This window comes from Sus scrofa, chromosome 3, assembly GCF_054392235.1.
Source record: "Sus scrofa isolate SSC_HxYL_T2T_F1_AM1 chromosome 3, Sscrofa_HxYL_maternal_Yorkshire_Landrace_v2.0, whole genome shotgun sequence".
Classification (NCBI taxonomy): domain Eukaryota; kingdom Metazoa; phylum Chordata; class Mammalia; order Artiodactyla; family Suidae; genus Sus; species Sus scrofa.
The window spans coordinates 109,468,181-109,486,418 of NC_139385.1; the positions used below are offsets into that span (position 1 = coordinate 109,468,181).

The window sequence follows — 18,238 nt, forward strand, 5'->3', positions numbered from 1 at the left end:
ATGAGGCGGGAAGGAGGGAGATGAACTCAAGGCAGCTGGGGGCTGGGGGGAGAAAGAGCGCTTTGTAACACGAACCAATCTGGGTGATGTGGTTCCATCTGCCTCAAATATTGCTTGACGCTTTGTTATACACCAGGCAGTGTACTGGTTAATAAAACAGTTTGGGGATGGGTATTGTTATCCTCATCTTACATGTAAAGAAAGGGTGATACAGAGAAGTGAAACAGCTTGTACAAAATCAGAAAATCAGAGACCAAAATTCAAACCTGGGTCTAACTGCTATGCTGATGCTCTTAAGAACCTAAACAGATGCTCAGATGAGGGAACAAAGTCTCTGCCTCAGTCCCTGAGTTTTTACATATTTCCAATGAGTCCTTTAAGTAAAATATTCTCCCTGCAAGTACTTTGTGAGGCAATGCAGTTGAGTAATAGAATCTGGGGGCCTGGTTCACTTTGTAAATACCAATTCTTTCATCCTCTTCCCCTACCGGGGTCCAGTCAAATGAGCACTAATACAGACAGTTGGTTACCCACCCCGTGGCCCTTCCACTCCCCTTCTCTCAGCACCCACCGAGGTTGCTTTTAAGTGTTCATGCTTATCCTTCTGGGACCAGGGTTAGTACTGTGGCATTAATAGTGACATTACCCCCCTTGCTTGGGATAGATTCAAGCATGTGATGCGACTCAATTCTGGCCAATGAGCAGTGAAGAATAGATTCCTATTCGTTTATAGGGGGCTTCTGAGAAAAACTTTCCTTGATCTTAAAATGGGACACAATGATGAGATGTTTTCTGGGGTTTTATTTATTTATTTATTTATTTGCTGCTGTGCGCATTGTGTGGTGATGTGATGTCTGGGGTGGGCGCAACCATCTTGCAACTGTGAGGCAAGCTAGCCAAGGACGAGGCGACGTGCTGAGAATGGCAGAAGGGAAGGAAAAGAGGAAGTCTGGGTCACTCATGATGATGCTGAGCTGCAGGATTAACCTCTTCTGAAGCTATTGTTCCTCTGGACTTCTTGTTCTCTGAGATAAGACACTTTCCTTATTGTCTAAGCCACCTGAAAGAAGTTCTCTGTTTCTGGCCACTGAAAAGACCTTTACCGATGTATGAGCCACGGGTTCAAAAGAATGTACACCCAATGTGCTAATGTGATATGCCGACAGTTGGAACAACAGCATTGGTTAAAGGGGAAAACCGGATTCCTTGACCAAGGGAGGCACTGAAAAGTCCTTTCTCTGCTGGTTCAGTGGGGAGAGAGTGTGGCAGTCTGAGGCCCTGCACTCTGCATCTCGTCCACGCATGTGGGAGGCCTCCTATCAGAGGAGAGGTCTGCTCCTGGCCAGCCGAACTTCTGACTCCCATTTCCTGTAGGGTCAGCAGAGGAAAGCAGCTTTATTTACTGAGTCAGGATGGAAAACAGATGTCTAAGCACCCCGCTGGGCCCGGGCTCACCCTGGACAGAGGCCGGGCCTGTTCTCAGCCCTGACCCGCCCACCAACCTCTTGTTCCCCATATCGAGTCCAGATGTGGCTTCTTCCAAGCTCTAATAATAATTTTGATTTGTTGCAGCTAAATAAACTACACCCCTCCCAGCTCAACCCTTCACTCGCTAACTCTCCAAGGAGTATGGGAGCAATGCTATGAAACATTTGTTAAGGAACCCCGGGTGGGGCAGAGAGGAATGTGAATTTGAGAAGCAGAGCAATGTGGGTTCAGCCGCAGCCTGGTCTCATATTAACTGAGTGATTTCAACCCTTGTATCAGTCATCAATTGCTGTGTAACAAGCCACCACAAAAGTCAGTGGCTCAAAACCAGCAACTGTTCATTTGCTCATGGATCTAAAGTTTGGGTGGGGCTTGGTGGGACAGCTCATTCATTCTCCACATTGTGTTGTGTTTGGTAAGTGAAGTCAGATGGGTCAATGGAGCACAGGTGTGAGCAGAGGTCAGCATTACCTCTGGGCCCAGCCAGCTCATTGCTTTCCTGTTCCCATAGAGATAGTTCTTTTTCTTCTCAGTCCTTCCTTCCTCATCAGTAAACTGAAGGCAGAGAATGTCTGTAGAATGTGTGCATAGCAAGAGAAGTTGGAGTTCCTGTCGTGGCTCAGGGGCTAACGAATCTGACTAGGAACCATGAGGTTGCAGGCTCCATCCCTGGCCTTGTTCAGTGGGTTAAGGACCTGGCATTGCCGTGAGCTGTGGTGTAGGTTGCAGACGCAGCTCGGATCCCACGTTGCTGTGGCTCTGGGGTGGGCTGGCGACTAAAACTCCGATTAGACCCCTAGCCTGGGAACCTCCATATGCTTCGGGAGCGGCCCAAGAAACGGCAAAAAGACCAAAAAAAAAAAAAAAAAAAAAGGAAAAGGAGAAGATGGTGTTCCTGTTGTAGCTCAGCAGTCATGAACCCGACTAGAATCCATGAGGACACAGATTCAATCCCTGGCCTCGCTCAGTGGGTTAAGGATCTGGCATTGCCATGAACTCTGGTGGAGGTCACAGATGTAGCTCGGATCCCACATTGCTGTGGCTGTGGCATAGGCCAGCAGCTGCAGTTCAGATTCAACTCCTGGCCTGGGAACTTCCATATGCCATGGGTGTGGCCCTAAAAAGTGGAAAAAAAAAAAAAAAAGAGAGAAAGAGGCTCTTTTCACAAGTGGCCTGAAGTCGTCTCAGAAAATGGTTCCAAGATGGTTTCACTTGATTCAAAAAACTCCACAAGATCATGCAAATCAAGAGGTTCAAATCTTCACATTCACTTTAAGGGCTCCCGTGAAACTGCCTAGGCTGTCAAGGATCCAAAAGATGTCTCTTTCCAGAAACAGTGTGTGTCATTCTGTCTTGACAATGGTGGAGCTGGTAGGTGTGTGCCAGCCAAACAGCGGGGGTTTGGCACAGGGTCCGGTGGCCCAAAGAGAGTGTTGAGTTTTTGATGCATGTGCTTGAAAATGCAGGAAGTTCTGTTGAACCGAAGGGTTTAGATACAGATTGTTGGGTAATTGAGCACATCTGGGTGAACAAAGGCCCCAGGATGTGCAGCCAAACTTGCAGAGCTCCTGTCCAATGAAGCCCATGTGAGTTCACCCTGCCACATTGAGATGATCATTCTTTTTTTTTTTTTTTTTGCATGCGGTGGCATATGGGGATTCCCAGGCTAGGGGTCGAATCAGAGCTACAGCTGCTGGCCTACACCATAGCCACAGCAATGCCAGATCCGAGCCACGTCTGCAACCTACACCACAGCTCATGGCAACACCAGATCCTTAACCCCCTGAAGAAGGCCAGGGATCGAACCTGCAACCTCATGGATCGAACCTGCAACCTCATGGTTCCTAGCTGGATTCGTTTCTTCTGCGCCGCGACAGGAACTCCTGAGATTATCATTCTTGAAAATGAGCAGATTGCTCCTAAAACAGAAGAGGAGGTGGCACAGAAGAAAAAGATATCCTGGAAGAAACTGAAAAAACAAACAAAAAAAAAAGTGGCCTGGGAATATATTCAGCATAAAATAAATGCAAATAAAAGCAAAAGCAGAAAAAACGAGAAATAAAAGTTGAGTTCATTTTGTGCAATATTCTGTCCGTGTTTCCACTTTTCTGGTAAGAATGAAATACACGTGCCTGCCTGAGCTACGAAATCGGAATTGCATGATTTTGGTTATCCCATATGGGAGTTAGGTGTTCTTATATGCATTTAAAACTGCATAGAATAATATAAAGTTGAACAGTAAAAGGTATACTAATATTTATTTATTTATCTTTTTAGGGCCGCACCCGTGACATATGGAGGTTCCCAGGCTAGGGGCTGAATTGGAGCTGTAGCTGCTGGCCTAAGCCACAGCCACAGCAACGCAGGATCTGAGCCGCATCTGTGACCTACACCACAGCTCCTGGCAATGCCAGATCCTTAACCCACTGAGTGAGGCTAGGGATCGAACCTGCCTCCTCATGGATGCTAGTCAGATTCGTTTCCGCTGAGCCATGACAGGAACTCCCACGCTAATATTTAAAATTTTTTCCTTAGAACAACATTAAGTAGCAAAAAGTACCATGAAGACTTGAGAGACTTTGGAAGAAAAGAGAGCTCTATATATCAGTACCAATAAGGGCATTTTTTCTTGCTTTTTGAACAGGGGGACCCACATTTTCATCTTCTTTAGACACTACAAATTATGTAGCTGGTCCAGGGGCCAATTTTCTTAAGGCCTAGACCCAAATTGACACAGCATCACTTTTGCCTCATTCTTTTGGTCAAAGCTTGTCACAAGACCAGCCTGGAGTCAAGGGGGCAGGAAAACAGACTAGAATCTTGATGAGAAGAGCAGCATTTGACACAGAGATGGGAGGAATTATGGGGGACCATTTTTGAGGTCACATGTCTTAACCTTTCTGGTCTTCAGGCTTCTCATCTGTAAAATGGGAACAATTCTATTTACTTCCCAGGGTTGAGAAAAAAGGGTTGTGGTTGCAATTCCTGGAATACAGTGATGGCTCACTCAGGGGTGGTCCCTCCTGTTTTTTTTTGGTCTTTTTTCTTTTTCCTTTTAGAGCCATACCTGCGGCATATGGAAGTTCCCAGACTAGGGGTCGAATAGGAGCTGCAGCTGCCAGCCTGCATCACAGCCACAGCAAACACCAGATCTGAGCCTTGTCTGCGGCAATGCTGGATCCTTAACCCACTGAGCGAGGCCAGGGATAGAACCCGCATCCTCATGGATGCTAGTCTGGTTCATAACCTGCTGAGCCACACAGGAACTCTGGTCCCTCCTGTTCTTTAATCTTGCTTTTCAAATGCTTACCTATTTGCTATCTCATTCATTCATTCATTCATTCACTCACTCACTCAATTTATTGAGTCCTGTGACCCAGGTACTGTTTTAGGAAGCAGGGGTCACAGGATAGAATAAAACAGAAATCCCTGCCTTGTGAAATTTACACTTTGATAAGAGAGACAGATAAAAAAATATGATCAAATATGTGGTATGTTTGGTGAGGAAAGATGCTAAGAAGAAAAAAGCAGGGGTGTGTGGGGGGGGCGTAGAGAGCACTCAGCTGGGGGCCGCAGTGTTAGCTGATGCAGCCAGGGAGGCCTCAGTGAGAGGATGTATTTGACTAAATTCTGAAGACAGAGTCCTGAGGCCCCTCCAGGCAGAGGGAACGGCAGGTGCAAAGGCTCTGAGAGGGGAGGCCTGGGTGTTTGTGGAAGCCAGGGCCCAGCATGGCTGGAGTTGAAGCCAGAAAGGAGAAAAGGGAGGGGTGGGCAGCTCCCCTGGGACCATCGCAAGGATTTTCCTCTATGCGGTGGATGAGATGGAAACACACCAGTAGGTTGGGAGGAGAGGGTCAGTGGCTGCAAGTGGACCACAGACTGCTTCAGGGAGCAAGAGGGGAGGCAGGGAAGCTGGTGGACGGTGGCCTGGCCAGGGGGGTTCCCTGGAGGAGGGAAAAGTGGCTGGACTCTGAACAGTGTTTTGGGAGGCAGAGCAAACAGGATCTACCTGTCGATTTGCGGTTGAAATTTGGAAAGCAGATGTTACCAGATTCTCATTTCATCCAAGAAAAACTTGGAGAAAAGGCTGAGTGACTTTGCAACGTCATAGGGTGGCTGAGTGGTATCTCTCACGGGCAGGGAGGGTGACAAGTACGTAGGCGTGTGCCATCTGCAGGTGGGTGTGGCTGCGACGTTCCTTTCTCTGGGTCTATCTGTCACCCCATCTCCATCTGTCCCCCTCTGCCCTACTTTCCAGCCTCTGTTCTGCTATGCATTGCAGACACATCATCATCTTCTCCCAAGTCCGTTTCTAAGGAGTCAATGTGCTTCTGGTGCCCAGGGGACCCACTCTAGGTCTCTGAGGGTGTGTGACTCTGTGTGTGCCCTGGTGCTGGCATGTCTTACGTGAGTGTGAATGTCCCCAGTGCATGTGTGTCTGAGTGTTACTTTGGCATCTGTGAGGTGTAGTGGATATCTCCGGCTGTGAAAACCTGTGTATTTTGGGGGAGGGTGGTGAAGCTTAAGGGACTGAGTGTGTGTGTGTGTGTGTGGTGTCACCTGTGTGTGCCAGTGTGTGAATGCATGGACTTGTCCTTTCTCCTCTCCACCCATTCAGATTTGCTCTCATCCTAAAAGGCCCAGGTCAAGCCTCCTCCCTTTTTTCTAGTTCCTAACCTCCCGCCATCCCCTCTCTCAGTCATTGCTACCCCCATCCTTTGGTGGTGGTCTGGCTGGCTTAGAGGGGATCTGCCTTCTAGAACGCCATCTCGCACAAACTGCAGGGCTGGGTGGGGCTGTAGACACATCCCGTCCCCTGATCAGCCATCAGCTTCCCTCTCCTGAGGCCAAATGCCCCCCGCCCAACCGCCATGGGGTGCTTGAATGCAGAAGGAGCTGGCAGCCTCAGCAGAGGCAGGTGGTGGCAGGCTCCCTGCCCCCCGAGTGGCCAGCTGGCCCCCAGGCAGCAGGATGCAGCTCCTCACTGCACTCTCTCAGTGAGCTCCCAGGCACAGGTTGGTCAGGGAGCCTGGGGACCCCAGAGACTTCCCCCACCCTCCCCCTAGAGGCCCCCAGTCTAGGGCCTTCTCCCTGAGCTCAGGCCCCCAAGGGATGGTAGGCTCCTTCTGGTCTAAACCCTTTGTCCCTCTCTGTCCCCTACTTCCCATGACACTGGTTCCTGTGGGAGCCCTTTCGCTTTTGCTGTAGGTACCAGAAGGTCCATTTTCTTTAACCCACGGGGCATCAGCCCTCACTCTTGGCAAGGTGAGCAGATGCCAGAAGGCGTGGGGCCACGTCGGTCCACCAGCAGGCCAGGTTGTCCTTCCCTCAGTCCTGGCAAGGCATGCCTCTGCCTCAGGGCCCTTGTTCTAGCTATTTCCTCTGTCTGGAATGTTTTCTTCCAGACCTTGCTTGGCTCCTTCTCCAAGCTTTTGTTGAAATGTCACCTTTTCAGTAGGGCCTCCGTGGACCACCCAGTTTAATACTGTGACCTGTGTACACATGGGCACACACCCCTCTTGTCACCCCCCCCAGCACAGCCCCTCCCCCTCACCCCCCCCAGCACATTACAGCTCTCAGCGTGGTTCCATCTCCTCTCTTCCCCTGTGTCACCTGCCACCTACTGACATACCTGACTTCACTTGCTCTGTCTACTGTGTCTCCCCAACAAGAATATTGACCCCACGAGGGCAGGGATCTTTGTTTTGCTCGTGGATGTTTCCCAAGTGCCTGGAACTGCTGGGCCATTTTAGATGCTCTACAGACCTTTGTACAGTGTTGTTAGGACCGTCACCCAGAGGAGAGCAGCTGCACAAGCAAAGGCTGGTCCTCTGAGGGGCCAGATGGGGGCTAGCTGTCGGACCCCGCAACCTGTGGTCAGAGGGGATGGACGCTGTGCTCCCTCCCAGGGGAGGACCAGCTCCCTTCCACCCCACCTGCCCCCTCCCTGGAACCACACCCCCAGGGCAGCCTTGCACACGTCTGTTGGCTCACACCTGCAGACCCTGCACCCAGGGCCCCACCTCCCGCCAGCCCTTGTGCACTCGCCCTTGACGTGGTGGCTGTGGTTTCAAGGCCTTAGAGGTGCAGATTGGAGTCAGGGCATCCTGTTCTCTGTGGCTGCAGCAGCAGGTGGGGGTGGGGGACAGGTTCCCCTGCAAACAGGCACACGCAAAGGCCCCTTCTCCCTGCCTTCTTACACACGCGAATACACACATGTGCACGCAGACAGATGGACACCGGGTGGCCCCCGTAGGCTGGCAGCTCTTAGGCCCCAGGCACAGGAACCGAGCACCCATCTGTAGCAGACCCACTGGGGGCAGGGAGCTGCTGGCTCCCTTCCCTGTGCCTGAGCTCCCACCTTCACAACTTCATGCCCAGCACATGGCCTGCCAACCTCATCTCAGGTCTTTTCTTTGGGGGAAGTCTTGTTCTGCCGCCTTCTGTCCTAACCACATCCCTGTGGGAGGGGTGGTGTATTCAGCCCTCAGTGGGGTCCAGTTGTCCAGCCAGTCCTGGGAGCATACTGATCCCTGGCTCAGAACCCTGCCATGGCTCCCCAATGCCCGCCAGGTCCAACCCAAACCCCTGGTCCTGGGCCTCCCCTGCTCCAGGGATCTCCACTTTGAGGAGAGGTGAGGGTGCCCTCTGGAGCCAGGCATCCTGGTTTGAATGCCAGTTCTGTGTGACCTCAGGCAAGTCGCTTAACCTCGCTGTGCCCCAGCGTCCTGCCTCACAGAGCTGTTGTGAGAATTACATAGGTTTATATATGCAAAGCATTTAGCACAGCACCTGCTCTGCAAGAAAGTTGTCAATAAATGATAGCTGGAAAGGATGTCTGTTTCCTGCCAGAAAGGACCTGAGAAATGTCTTCCAATGGGGCTTGTGGCTCAGCTCTCAGCTCTGGCCTTTCAGACTGAGCCAGCAGCTTCCAGGCCACCTGGGAGCTGGCTGGAGACTCAGAGTGCCAGGCCCCCTGGGGGTCCTAAAGCAGCAGGTGGGGGGAGGGGCCTGTACACTGTGGCCTGTAGCCATTTGTGGGGTGGGAGTCCCCTAAGCCCCCATCCCAGCCTCAGACTGGTCCACCACCTGCATCCTCTGTCTTCTGGCCTTGCCAAGGCCCCTCTGCCTTGCAAGGCTCCTGCAGGAAGAATGCCTGTCAACTCTGCCACCTCAGTGCCCACAGCTCCTATTTTCCTAGAGCCTCAGTTCCTCAAGAAGAAAGGGAATAAAAACACCCACATCCAGGGAGGTCAGGGATGAGCAGTGCACCACCGAGGCAGCCAGTCAGGGCTGAGTATTGCTACTGGCTGCACCCCAGGCCTGGTGGGTCCCGCCTGCCATGCTGGAGTCCCCGCAGGGATGAGGGAAAGACCTGTTGATGGAGGGGGGCTGGGATGAACTCTGGGAGCTGAGAGGGAGCACAGTGACCTGGGATGAACTCTGGGAGCTGAGAGGGAGCACAGTGACTGGAGCCGGAGGGTGGCTGGTGCTTCCCCAAAGCGGCCTGAATGAGGGAGGAAGGAAGGGAGGGCGAGCTGAGCACACCCTGGGCCCCAGAGGAAGTTGAAAGCCAGGGCCATGGTGTGACAGTTCAAGGGCCCTACACCACAGCGCTCCACTCCACCCGCACCTGCTGACGTCAGTGGGAAGTGCAGGACCCCGCCACCCCACCCCACTGGCTCTGGGTCTGTGAGGCAGGGTCCCAGCCTGGAGCCTCCCCCGGCTCGTCTCTGCACAGGTGGGTGGCTGGTGGTCCCTTGTGTCTTTAGGTCAGCATTGCCCTCTCCCTGAATGAAAGGAGCACCTCTTCATCTCACCCCATGGGCTCACCTCTCCCAGGTGTGACCCTAGAGTCTATTAAACACCTGTTATATACCAGGTGGTGACACATCCACAAGCTCATTTAATCCTTCACAATACCCAGAGGAAGGCATTTTACAGATAAGGAGACCACCTCAGAGAGGTTCAGTAACCTGCCTGAGGTTGCACAGCTTGGAGGTGGCCCAGCTGGCCTTCCAACGCAGGCCCCCCGACATGGAGTTCCTCCCGCCACCTGTGGGCAGGTGGATTCATGGTGGAGGTGCCCTCAGGGAGCTGGAGCAGCCGGCCCTCTTGTTTGTCAAGGAGGAAATGGACACCCAGGACTGGGAGTGAGTGCCCCAGGCCATGCCACAGGCTCCTGGCAGAACCAGGCAGGATTAGAGAACTTTCTTTTGGCACTGCCTGCCTGGTAGGAGGGGCTCTGCCGGGAAGTCTCCTTCCTTTACTGCCTCTGGGTCTCTGCTCAGAGGCTACCTCCACAGAGAGAAGCTTTTCGGGGCAGTTCCAGCAGAAGGAGAGCCCTGTCACCCTCATCTCCTGGCCCCGCTTTATTTTCTTTCATGGCACTTATACTGTCACTTGCAGTTTTATGTGTCCAGTGATTTGTTTATTGTCTCCCGCCTTCCCTGCGACTAGAATGTGAGCACCGTGACTCCAGCAGGGTCTGTCTTGTTCCCTTGCTTATACTGGTACCTGGCACACACTCAGCAGTGTTTTGTGGAATGAATGAATGACCGAATGAGAGGAGTCAGTAGGTAAAGGATGAAGCTGATGCTTACGGGGCAAGTTTGGTGTGAAGACAAACTTCTTAATGGCAAGCTAAATAGATCCTTCTAGGTGGAGGAGGGGAATGAGCAATAATTTAGAAAAGGGAAGAGGCCACGTACAGCCATGCGGTCTGGTACACAGACCATAAAGTGAGTGGTCCCCGCCCCCCGCCAGTTGTACAGTTCTCAACTCGTACAGCAGTACCTGGCGCCCCAGGGGATGGGGAAGAACCCGACAGTCGTGGGCCCCTCGGCGGGGATGAGTGGAGGCAGCTCTGCAGGTGCCTGCAGCTGGAGGAACAGGCTGTACCTTCCACGAGGACGCCACGTGGTCGTGGTTAGCAGTTTGCCATCCGGTGGCGTTGTCACCACAGACAGTGGTCCAACCAGGGGGAGCAACTGTTATGCTGTTAGCAATCTCTGGTGCCTGGAGTGCCCAGCGGGACGCGGGTGGGGAAACCACCTTGACACACCCCACAAACACCGAACGCGGTGGACGAAGATAATCGAGACAGCGGGAGGGAGGGCTGTTTCCTGAGGCAGCTCTGGAGGCGGAGGACACTGTGTTCCGAGACGTCTCCACTGAGCAGAGGGCTGGCTGAGCGACCGGTCTCGGCCTCCCCCCCCCTCCCCAGCCCCACAGGCTGGGCACAACAACAATCAGCCTGTGGTGGTGGGGCCCGGCTTCGATGAGTCACCTTGCCCACAGCGGGCCTTGCTGGGAGATGTTATCAGCGCTTCTGCTCACTTAATTCCCTGGTTGACATCACCACCGCCTCCATCCTTTCCTTCTCGGCACTGCAGCCTGCAGCCTGGCGCATCCTGGAAGAGAAGGCGGTGCAGGGCTCTTGCCAGGAGCTACCAGGGCGGGTAAATTAGGACCCTCAGCTCTTTGGCCTTTAGCCTCCGGGCGCTTGGCTTAGTTCCTTGCTGCACACGGGCCTGGGTTCATCTCCCAGGAAATGCCGTCTGGAGTCAGGTCTGAGAGACACTGTCCCACCCCCGCCCCGTACCTGTCCCCTCCCTCCTGTTCAGATGTGGGCCAAGCTGCTCCCCTGGGCAGTGTGTCCAGACCCTGGGGTCCAGTCCCCGAGTCCAGCCCTCCGCTGGCTCAAGCCTTCGCTCCTCAATTCCATCTTGTGCAAGCCTAGCTGCCTCTGACTGCACTGCCTTCCTGTCCAGCCACTCTGCCTGGGGATACAGCTCCCTCAGACGTCCTCCAGCTCCTTCCTCTGCCACCCCCCGCTCTCGGGGTAGCCTCCTGGGAGCCCAAGCCAGTCCCTTCCCTCCGTAGCCCAGCATTCCCTCTCTCCTCCTCTCTCCTCCCCTCAATGTCACTGTTCCAGTGCTGATCCAGTGTGGTCAGTGGCACACGGAGGATGCTATGGGCTCAGCAGAGTGGTGAGTGACAGGGGTGACCAGAGACTGTGCTGTTCCTCCCTTTAGAGACGGACAGCAGGGGGGCGAAGCTCAGGTGCCAGGAGAGAGGCTCAGGACCCGGTCTGTGATGGGAGGCTGCCTGAGCCTGCCTGCCAGGGAGGCGGTGAGGGAAGTGGGTGGGGAGGGTGGGGAGAAGAGCCAACCCTTTGAACTGCCCCAAGAGCAGCCTCTGTGGCCCCAGGAGACAGCGCCTCAAATGTCGCTGCCCCGGGCCAGGGAAGGGGGAAGAGGAGGTTTCTTAACACCAGTCACTTTTACTCTAGTTATTTGACCAAAACGAATTGTTCTTAGAAGGAAGAAGAAGAAGAAAAAAACAACAACAAACAAAAAACCAAAAAACCCACCACTGAGGTCACTTCTATTACCCGAGCAGCTGAGGGAAAGATCCTGTGAGCAGATAACGTACCTGGGCCAGGGCTCTCCCCCAGCCCTCACCCCCTGCACATAATCTCGCCGCCTGGCCACCCTGCATCCAAACCCCAGCTGCTGCCTTGGCATCCTGGAAGGTTCTAGAAGGCCGTTCCAAGTAAGGAGGGGTGGGCCCAGAGGGAGGCCTAGAGGAGCAGGCCTGGGCTCAGCCCCACACACCCGGTCTTGCTGGGTCTCTGCTTCCCCAAATGAGGGGACCCCTCGGGATGTTAAACTGTGTGAAAGTGCTTGGCAGTGACCACTAGCCAGCCTTCAGGCTGGGGTCCTGGAGAGAAGGGAAAAGGGAGTTAGGGAGGGTTTCCGAGAAGAGGTTACACCGCAGCAATTTAGAACATGAAATCAGTTGACTACATCTGCTCTTAAGAATCCTTTAGGTTCCTTTTCTTTTTTCCTTTTCCTTTTTTTTTTTTTTCTTCCCCCTTCGGCTTTCACAGCATATGGAAGTTCCCAGGCTAGGGGTGAAATTGGAGCTGCAGCTGCAGGCCTACACCACAGCCACAGCAACTGGGGATTCAAGCCTTGTCTGCAACCACCACCGGATTCCTGACCCACTGAGCGAGGCTAGGGATCGAACCTGCATCCTCGCAGATACTAGTCGGTTTCATTTCCCCTGAGCCACAACCAGAACTCCTTCGGTTCCTTTTTGACCCCAAATTTTCTTATTAATGCTCTCAGCGATGTGCACACCTTGAGAATGAAGGGTGCCATTGCTGAAGCAGACTCAGCTTGTGTCTGCTCAGACCCCTGGATCCTTTTTCAAGTTTGAGAACCCAGGGTCCTAGGCTTAGTCTAGTGGGTGTTCTGCTGCAGTACTTCCCTTCTTGGCTGCAGACTAAGCTCAAATTCTAGTCAACCCTGCCCGCTTTCCTCAGAGTGTAGCCTGATTTTGGCTGTGGTTTGAGCTCTTTTCCCCTCTACCCCTGAGCCCCCAACTCACCTACATTTACAGAGCACACGCTTACCTCAAACGCCTTTATCCCAGACGGAACCTGCTATCTTTCTCTCACGAGTCCCTTCCTTCTCTTGGGTGCTAAGATCTTAGTTTGTGGTAAGACTCCCCACCCCTGAAGCCAGAGGCTGAGTCATCCTTGACCACAGCCTTCTGTCCACCTCATCTGATGAGCCATCTCATCTGGCAGATTCTAACACTGGTATCTTGAGTCTTCATCCCCTCTTCCCCATGCCTCCTGCCCCCCAGTTTTTGTAATAGTTGAGAGCCTCATCTCTTAAGAAAGGCCAGGAGAACCAACTGGATCTCCTGGGCCGTCCTCCAAACAGCTGATGTGATGGCACCCGCCCCTCCAGGTGGCTCCCGCCTGCCTCTCTGCCCTCATGTCGCAGCACTGCAGGACGGGAACAGCCCGCGGGCCTGCTGGAGACGGCCAGGCTAGAATGGCTTCCTTACGTCCGCTCAGGCTGCTGGGACAGCCCTTCCCTTCCCGTCAGCCTGCAGAGCGTCCCCCTCCTCCAGGAGGCAGGCCTCCGACTGGATGTCTTAGGTGGGTCACTCCTTCCTCAGCGCCCCGCTCCACTCTGTCCATTCTATGCTGAGTTTGAACTGCCCTGTGGTGCGTCCCCAAGACATAACCTCAGCCTTCATCCTCTCTCTACCCGGTCCCCCAGCCCACCAAAAGCGTGGGATCCAGTTTTGCCCCTTCCCTGCTAGGGGACCTCAGACGAGTTACTTTCTCTCTGAGCATTCGTGTTCTTGTCTATCAAATGGGGTAGTATCACTACCTACTTCCCAGGATGGGTAATTGAGCCAGTCAAGTGCTTGGCACAGAGCCTGGCACAGCATGAGAGGGTAGCAAATAGCTCTCATGGTTTCCACTCTTGTTATTAATTACTAAGACCTGGGAGAAAGTGCAGATAAGTCAGCGCAGCTGACACCTCAGCCCTTCCGCTCCTGAGACTCTCTGGCACAAGCAACGCGGCCCCTTCGCCCCCTCTGCCCTTATTCAGGGCTCTCAGTGCATCCCCTTTCTGGCTGCCTGCTCTCGCCACCTAGATAGGGGCATGGGCTAGGCTTCCTTGTCTCCCAGGACCCAGTGCTGTCACATGGGGCTGTGACAGCCAGTGTCAGAAGTGTTTTCAGCTTGCGAGTAGTGTGGGCTGCCACGCTCATCTCCCTTATGGCCACTGCAGTGGTTTGCTCAATAAGGCCCCAAAGTGTGCCCCCAACCACACAGGGAGTGAGGTGCTGAACCAGCGTGCTGGCAAACCCAGGCGTTCTGGCTCCAAAGCCAAGACTCTATCCTTTCTGCCACGTGGCTGTCCCTTCTGGTCTTTTTTGCATCTGTATGATTCAGTCTCCTCATCTGCATAATGGGCATAAAAATTCCTTCTCCTTCGTCCAGAGGAGAGGCGAAAATGGGGTCAGGATGGGAGGTGGAGACCTTGCCAGGTCCAAAGCAGGCAAGCCTGGCTGGGGTGAAGGCTATAAGGCGATAAACAAGAAGTGAGGGAGGCCCGTCCAGTCTCCACCCTTCTAGCGGCCCAAGTCCTGTGCCTGAGTCCACAGTGCCCCCTGCTGGCAGGTCACCCAGAAGCTCCCTGTGGGCAGCACCAGCCCCAAGCTTCTTTCCCTTCAGTGACCACTGGGAAGGTGTTGCCTCTGCCCTTAGGGAGCTGAGTCTGAGGTAAATGTGCACCCATGGCTCCGGAAGCCCAGATTAGGGGTGGGAGCCAGGGTTTCTATCTGAGAAGGGGGCTTCCTAGGCTAAGGGGTCCAGCATTTTCCTCTCGTGAACCTGCTGAAATCTCTTCCAGAGAGAAAGATCTGTAGCCTGGCAGGAAGCTGGGTGGTGTGCTCCAAGCCTAGCAGCTACCCCTTGATTAGGGCCACCTCCCACTCCCCCCACCTCTGCTCTGCAGGGACCATGGGGGAGACATGAGGTGTGGGCAGATGCTGAGAAATCAGGCTGGGCCCCCTCAACAGCACCCTCGCCACGTGGCGATGGTCCTCTCAGCCCTCCAGAGCCCAGGCCCACCTTCTCCTTGTCAGGACTTGTCTCCCATGAGCCACAGCTTCATCATCTCAGCATTTCCTCAGCCTGATTCTGTGCTGGGTGCTGGGGATTCAGGGAACAACCACCCCCTAAGAACCCTCTCTGCCACCCCCAGGAGCTCCCCCCACCCCCACCCCACTGTCTTCCTTCCCACTCATCCCCGGTATCTTTCCGGCTCCTGGCTCCAGGACTTGCTCTGGAGGAAGGCAGCCTTAACACCCCAGATTAAAATCCAGCCAGCTGTGAGCACCCTCCTGCCCCCTCCCTGGAAAGTCTCCACTCACCTCCCAACCCTGAGCTCTGCTCACTGTCTTTGAAACTTTCCTTCCAAACTGCATCCTTCCTGGAAAGTTTATAAAAGGACCAGATAGCAATCCTCCTCTTCCAGGAAGTCTTCCTGGGTGGATCCCAGCCTCAATGATTTGCCCAAATTCAGTCTTTTCCAGGATCTCCTGGCACACACTGCTGGGTCCTGGGTACATTTATTGTCCTATCTCCTTGACAGCAGCTCCAGGCCTCAGGAGGGAATACCTGCACCATCCATACATGATCCCTTTACCTCAGTGCTTCTCAGCTGGACACAGTTTTGCCCCCAGGGAGCATTTGGCTGGAGATAATTTTGGTTGTCACAGGAGGGAGGTGGCATCGCTGGCATCTAGTAGACATGAGAGATGGTGCTGAACATGTTCCAGGGCCCAGGACAGCCCCCACAACGAAGAAATATCCAGCCCCCAATGTCAAGACTGTCACAGTTGAGAAACTTTGATTTAAACAAATCCACAGATTAAGGATTAAAATAATGGCCAAATAGAGGCAGTGGCTCATGCAGGGGAAAGAGGCAGTGCAGACGTCTCAGACCAGACACCAACTTCCCCCCACATGCCTCCCACACCCCTTTGTGGGCCAGTGGTGTCTTGTGTAAGTGGAGGCAACCTGACCCAGAGGAAGAGGAGCCAGCGCCTGCCTAGAGAGTTCCTGGGGAAGTGGGCCTTGTGTGGGGAGCCCTTTGGGAGCAGGGGGTGCCTCATTTATGCTATCTGTGAAATGGGGATGGGTGCCGCCTTCCAGCTGGAGTGGAGTCCCAGCCCTCAGCCCCTTGAACAGATGTGGGGGTTATTGTGGCTCCACTTGCCCTCCCAGGAAACTGCTGGAAGAACAAGAACCCTTTGATAGGCTTCATCAAAGCTGCCTCCATGTCCCCTGGGGGCTGACTGGTGGGTGGTGGTGGGGCAGTAAGAGCCTCTAGCTGGGAACAGCTGTGAGGCCCCAATGCAGAGGTGGAGGCTATGAAGGGTGCCCCCTCTTTGGCTGGGGTTAAGAATGTCCCTGAGGCAGGTCGCCTAGGGGAGCCTCGAGGCCCTTCTCTGCATCCTCCCTGGGTGGCTCGGGTGAGCAGCGCTCAGAGCAGAGCAGCCCTCTCCTGCTGTGAAGAGCTCTTTCACTGTGGCTCTGACTCCCCTGGGGCAGGGGTCTATGAGGAGGGCTGTGGGGGAGCCAGCCCCCTTAACCCCTGGGGGTCCCTGAGGCTCCCGTTAGGGGACCGGAGTGAAGTCTTCCTGGGGCTCCCAGACCTGCCTCACTCAGGGGCCAAGCCTGCCTGGAAACAGCTTGGTCTTCGAGGAGAACAAGCAGGAGACAGAACTAGCATAAAACCTCTCTGCCAGCCAGAGCCCCTCCACAACTTTCCACGATGAAAACACGGCCCCACAGCTCCTCCTACGGGGTGGGGTGTGCGCATGTGCATGCGTGCACACGTGTACACGTGCTGCGGCCACAGGTCTCCCATTGTGGCCGTGGGGGTAAGGGTGTCATTTGGAGTTAGTGCTGGGGCCAAGTGCTGGAATCTCTGCCGAGACGTTTGTTTAATTCCTCAGTTTCCTCATCTGCGAATGAGCCTAATGACAGTTCCTCCCTCACAGGTTGTCGCTAGGGTTCCATGCAGTACCATGTGCAAAGCCCTGTGCCTGGGGTATAGAGCTGGCGCCCAGTACAAAGGGCAATTGTGGTTGCTGTTATCACCATCGTGGGGTACCGTCTTTCCAGATTCCAGTTTCTAGGTAATCTATTGCTTCAGCCTGGTGTGAAAAACAAAGCACTTTCAGGGCGTTTTTTTAAAAAGCATCTGGAGGAGGTATGGCTGGGAGAAGCTTTAGCCCCAGAGCGCCTTGGACATTGGGGGTTCAGTGTGACGTCCCAGATGTGGAGGGCTGGGGATGCGGCTGAAATTGGCTGTGTTCCTGCTGCTTTGGGAGCATGTGTGATTTGTGCTCAGTTTGGGTGTGTGGCCCGGCCGTGTTATGCACTCTGGGTGTTGGGAGGGTGCTGGGTTGTGTTTGCTAAGTGGGAGCTTTTCCCTGTCCTATGAGCCCGTGAGGCTTTCTCTGTGTGTCTGACCCTCTGGGTTTCTGTGCCTCACTGTTTCCACCTAACTATCTCTCTACCTGTCTTTCTCTCTCCTTCTCCTCTCTCTCTCCCCCTTTCTTTTGTTTTTAAATTTTATATTTATTTATTTTTTTATCGAGGTAACATTGGTTTGTAACACTGGTTTCACGTGTACAACATTGTTTTTCTACCTCGATATACCACACAGTGTGCTCATAGCCTTCGTCTGTCACCATATAGTCGCTCCCTTTTACCCCTTTCGTCCTCCCCACCCCCTACTCCTTCCCTGGGGGTAACTGCTACTCTGTTCTCTGAATCTAAGTGCTAGTTTACATTTGGGTTTGTTCGTTTATTTTGGTTTTTGTTTGTTTTTAGATTCCACATAGGAGTGAAATCATTTGGTGTTTGTCTTTCTCCATATGACTTATTTCACTTAGCATGTTACCCCCAAGGTCCGTCTATGTTGTCACAAATATATATATATTATATAATATCTTTATCAATTCATTGTTGATGGTGACTCACCAGTACTTAAAGGCACATGTCTGTGCACCTCTCCTTGGTTTTGCTGCCGTGTGTGTTTTTGTGGGTACCTGGTCTTTGGGTCCTTTTCCCTGGTGTCCCTGTAGGCTTGATCTGTGGGAGCCGCAGTTGAGTGAGGGGCTCCAGGGCTGAGGGGGATGGAGGGGGACAGGCCGCTTCCTGGGGAGGGCTGGGTTTGGAAGCCATGTTGGGTTTGGACACGTCCTTCTCATGCAGGCAGAGGTTAAAGATTCTTCTTGCCTAAAGTAAATGGTACTTACTAAATCTAACTCTGAGCAGAGAGGGAGCTTAGAGCTCTTCCCTGGACCAGTTCTTTCATTTTACTGACTGGGGAGGGGGAGTCCTGAGACCAGCAGT

At 53.5% G+C, this 18,238-nt stretch overlaps 1 protein-coding gene and 1 long non-coding RNA gene across 2 annotated transcripts in view; one reads left to right on the forward strand and one right to left on the reverse strand.

Annotated features, from left to right (window-relative positions):
• Window positions 1-18,238, forward strand: part of LOC106509841 (uncharacterized) — a 174,568-nt gene that overhangs the window by 67,981 nt on the left and 88,349 nt on the right. The gene's annotated exons all lie outside the window — the stretch shown is intronic.
• LOC106509839 (uncharacterized) lies at window positions 799-12,946 on the reverse strand. Its single transcript, XR_001307760.3, has 3 exons — window positions 12,911-12,946; window positions 10,285-10,901; window positions 799-1,368 (listed from the first exon to the last, which is right to left on the reverse strand). It is a non-coding gene; the product is annotated as an uncharacterized LOC106509839 (long non-coding RNA).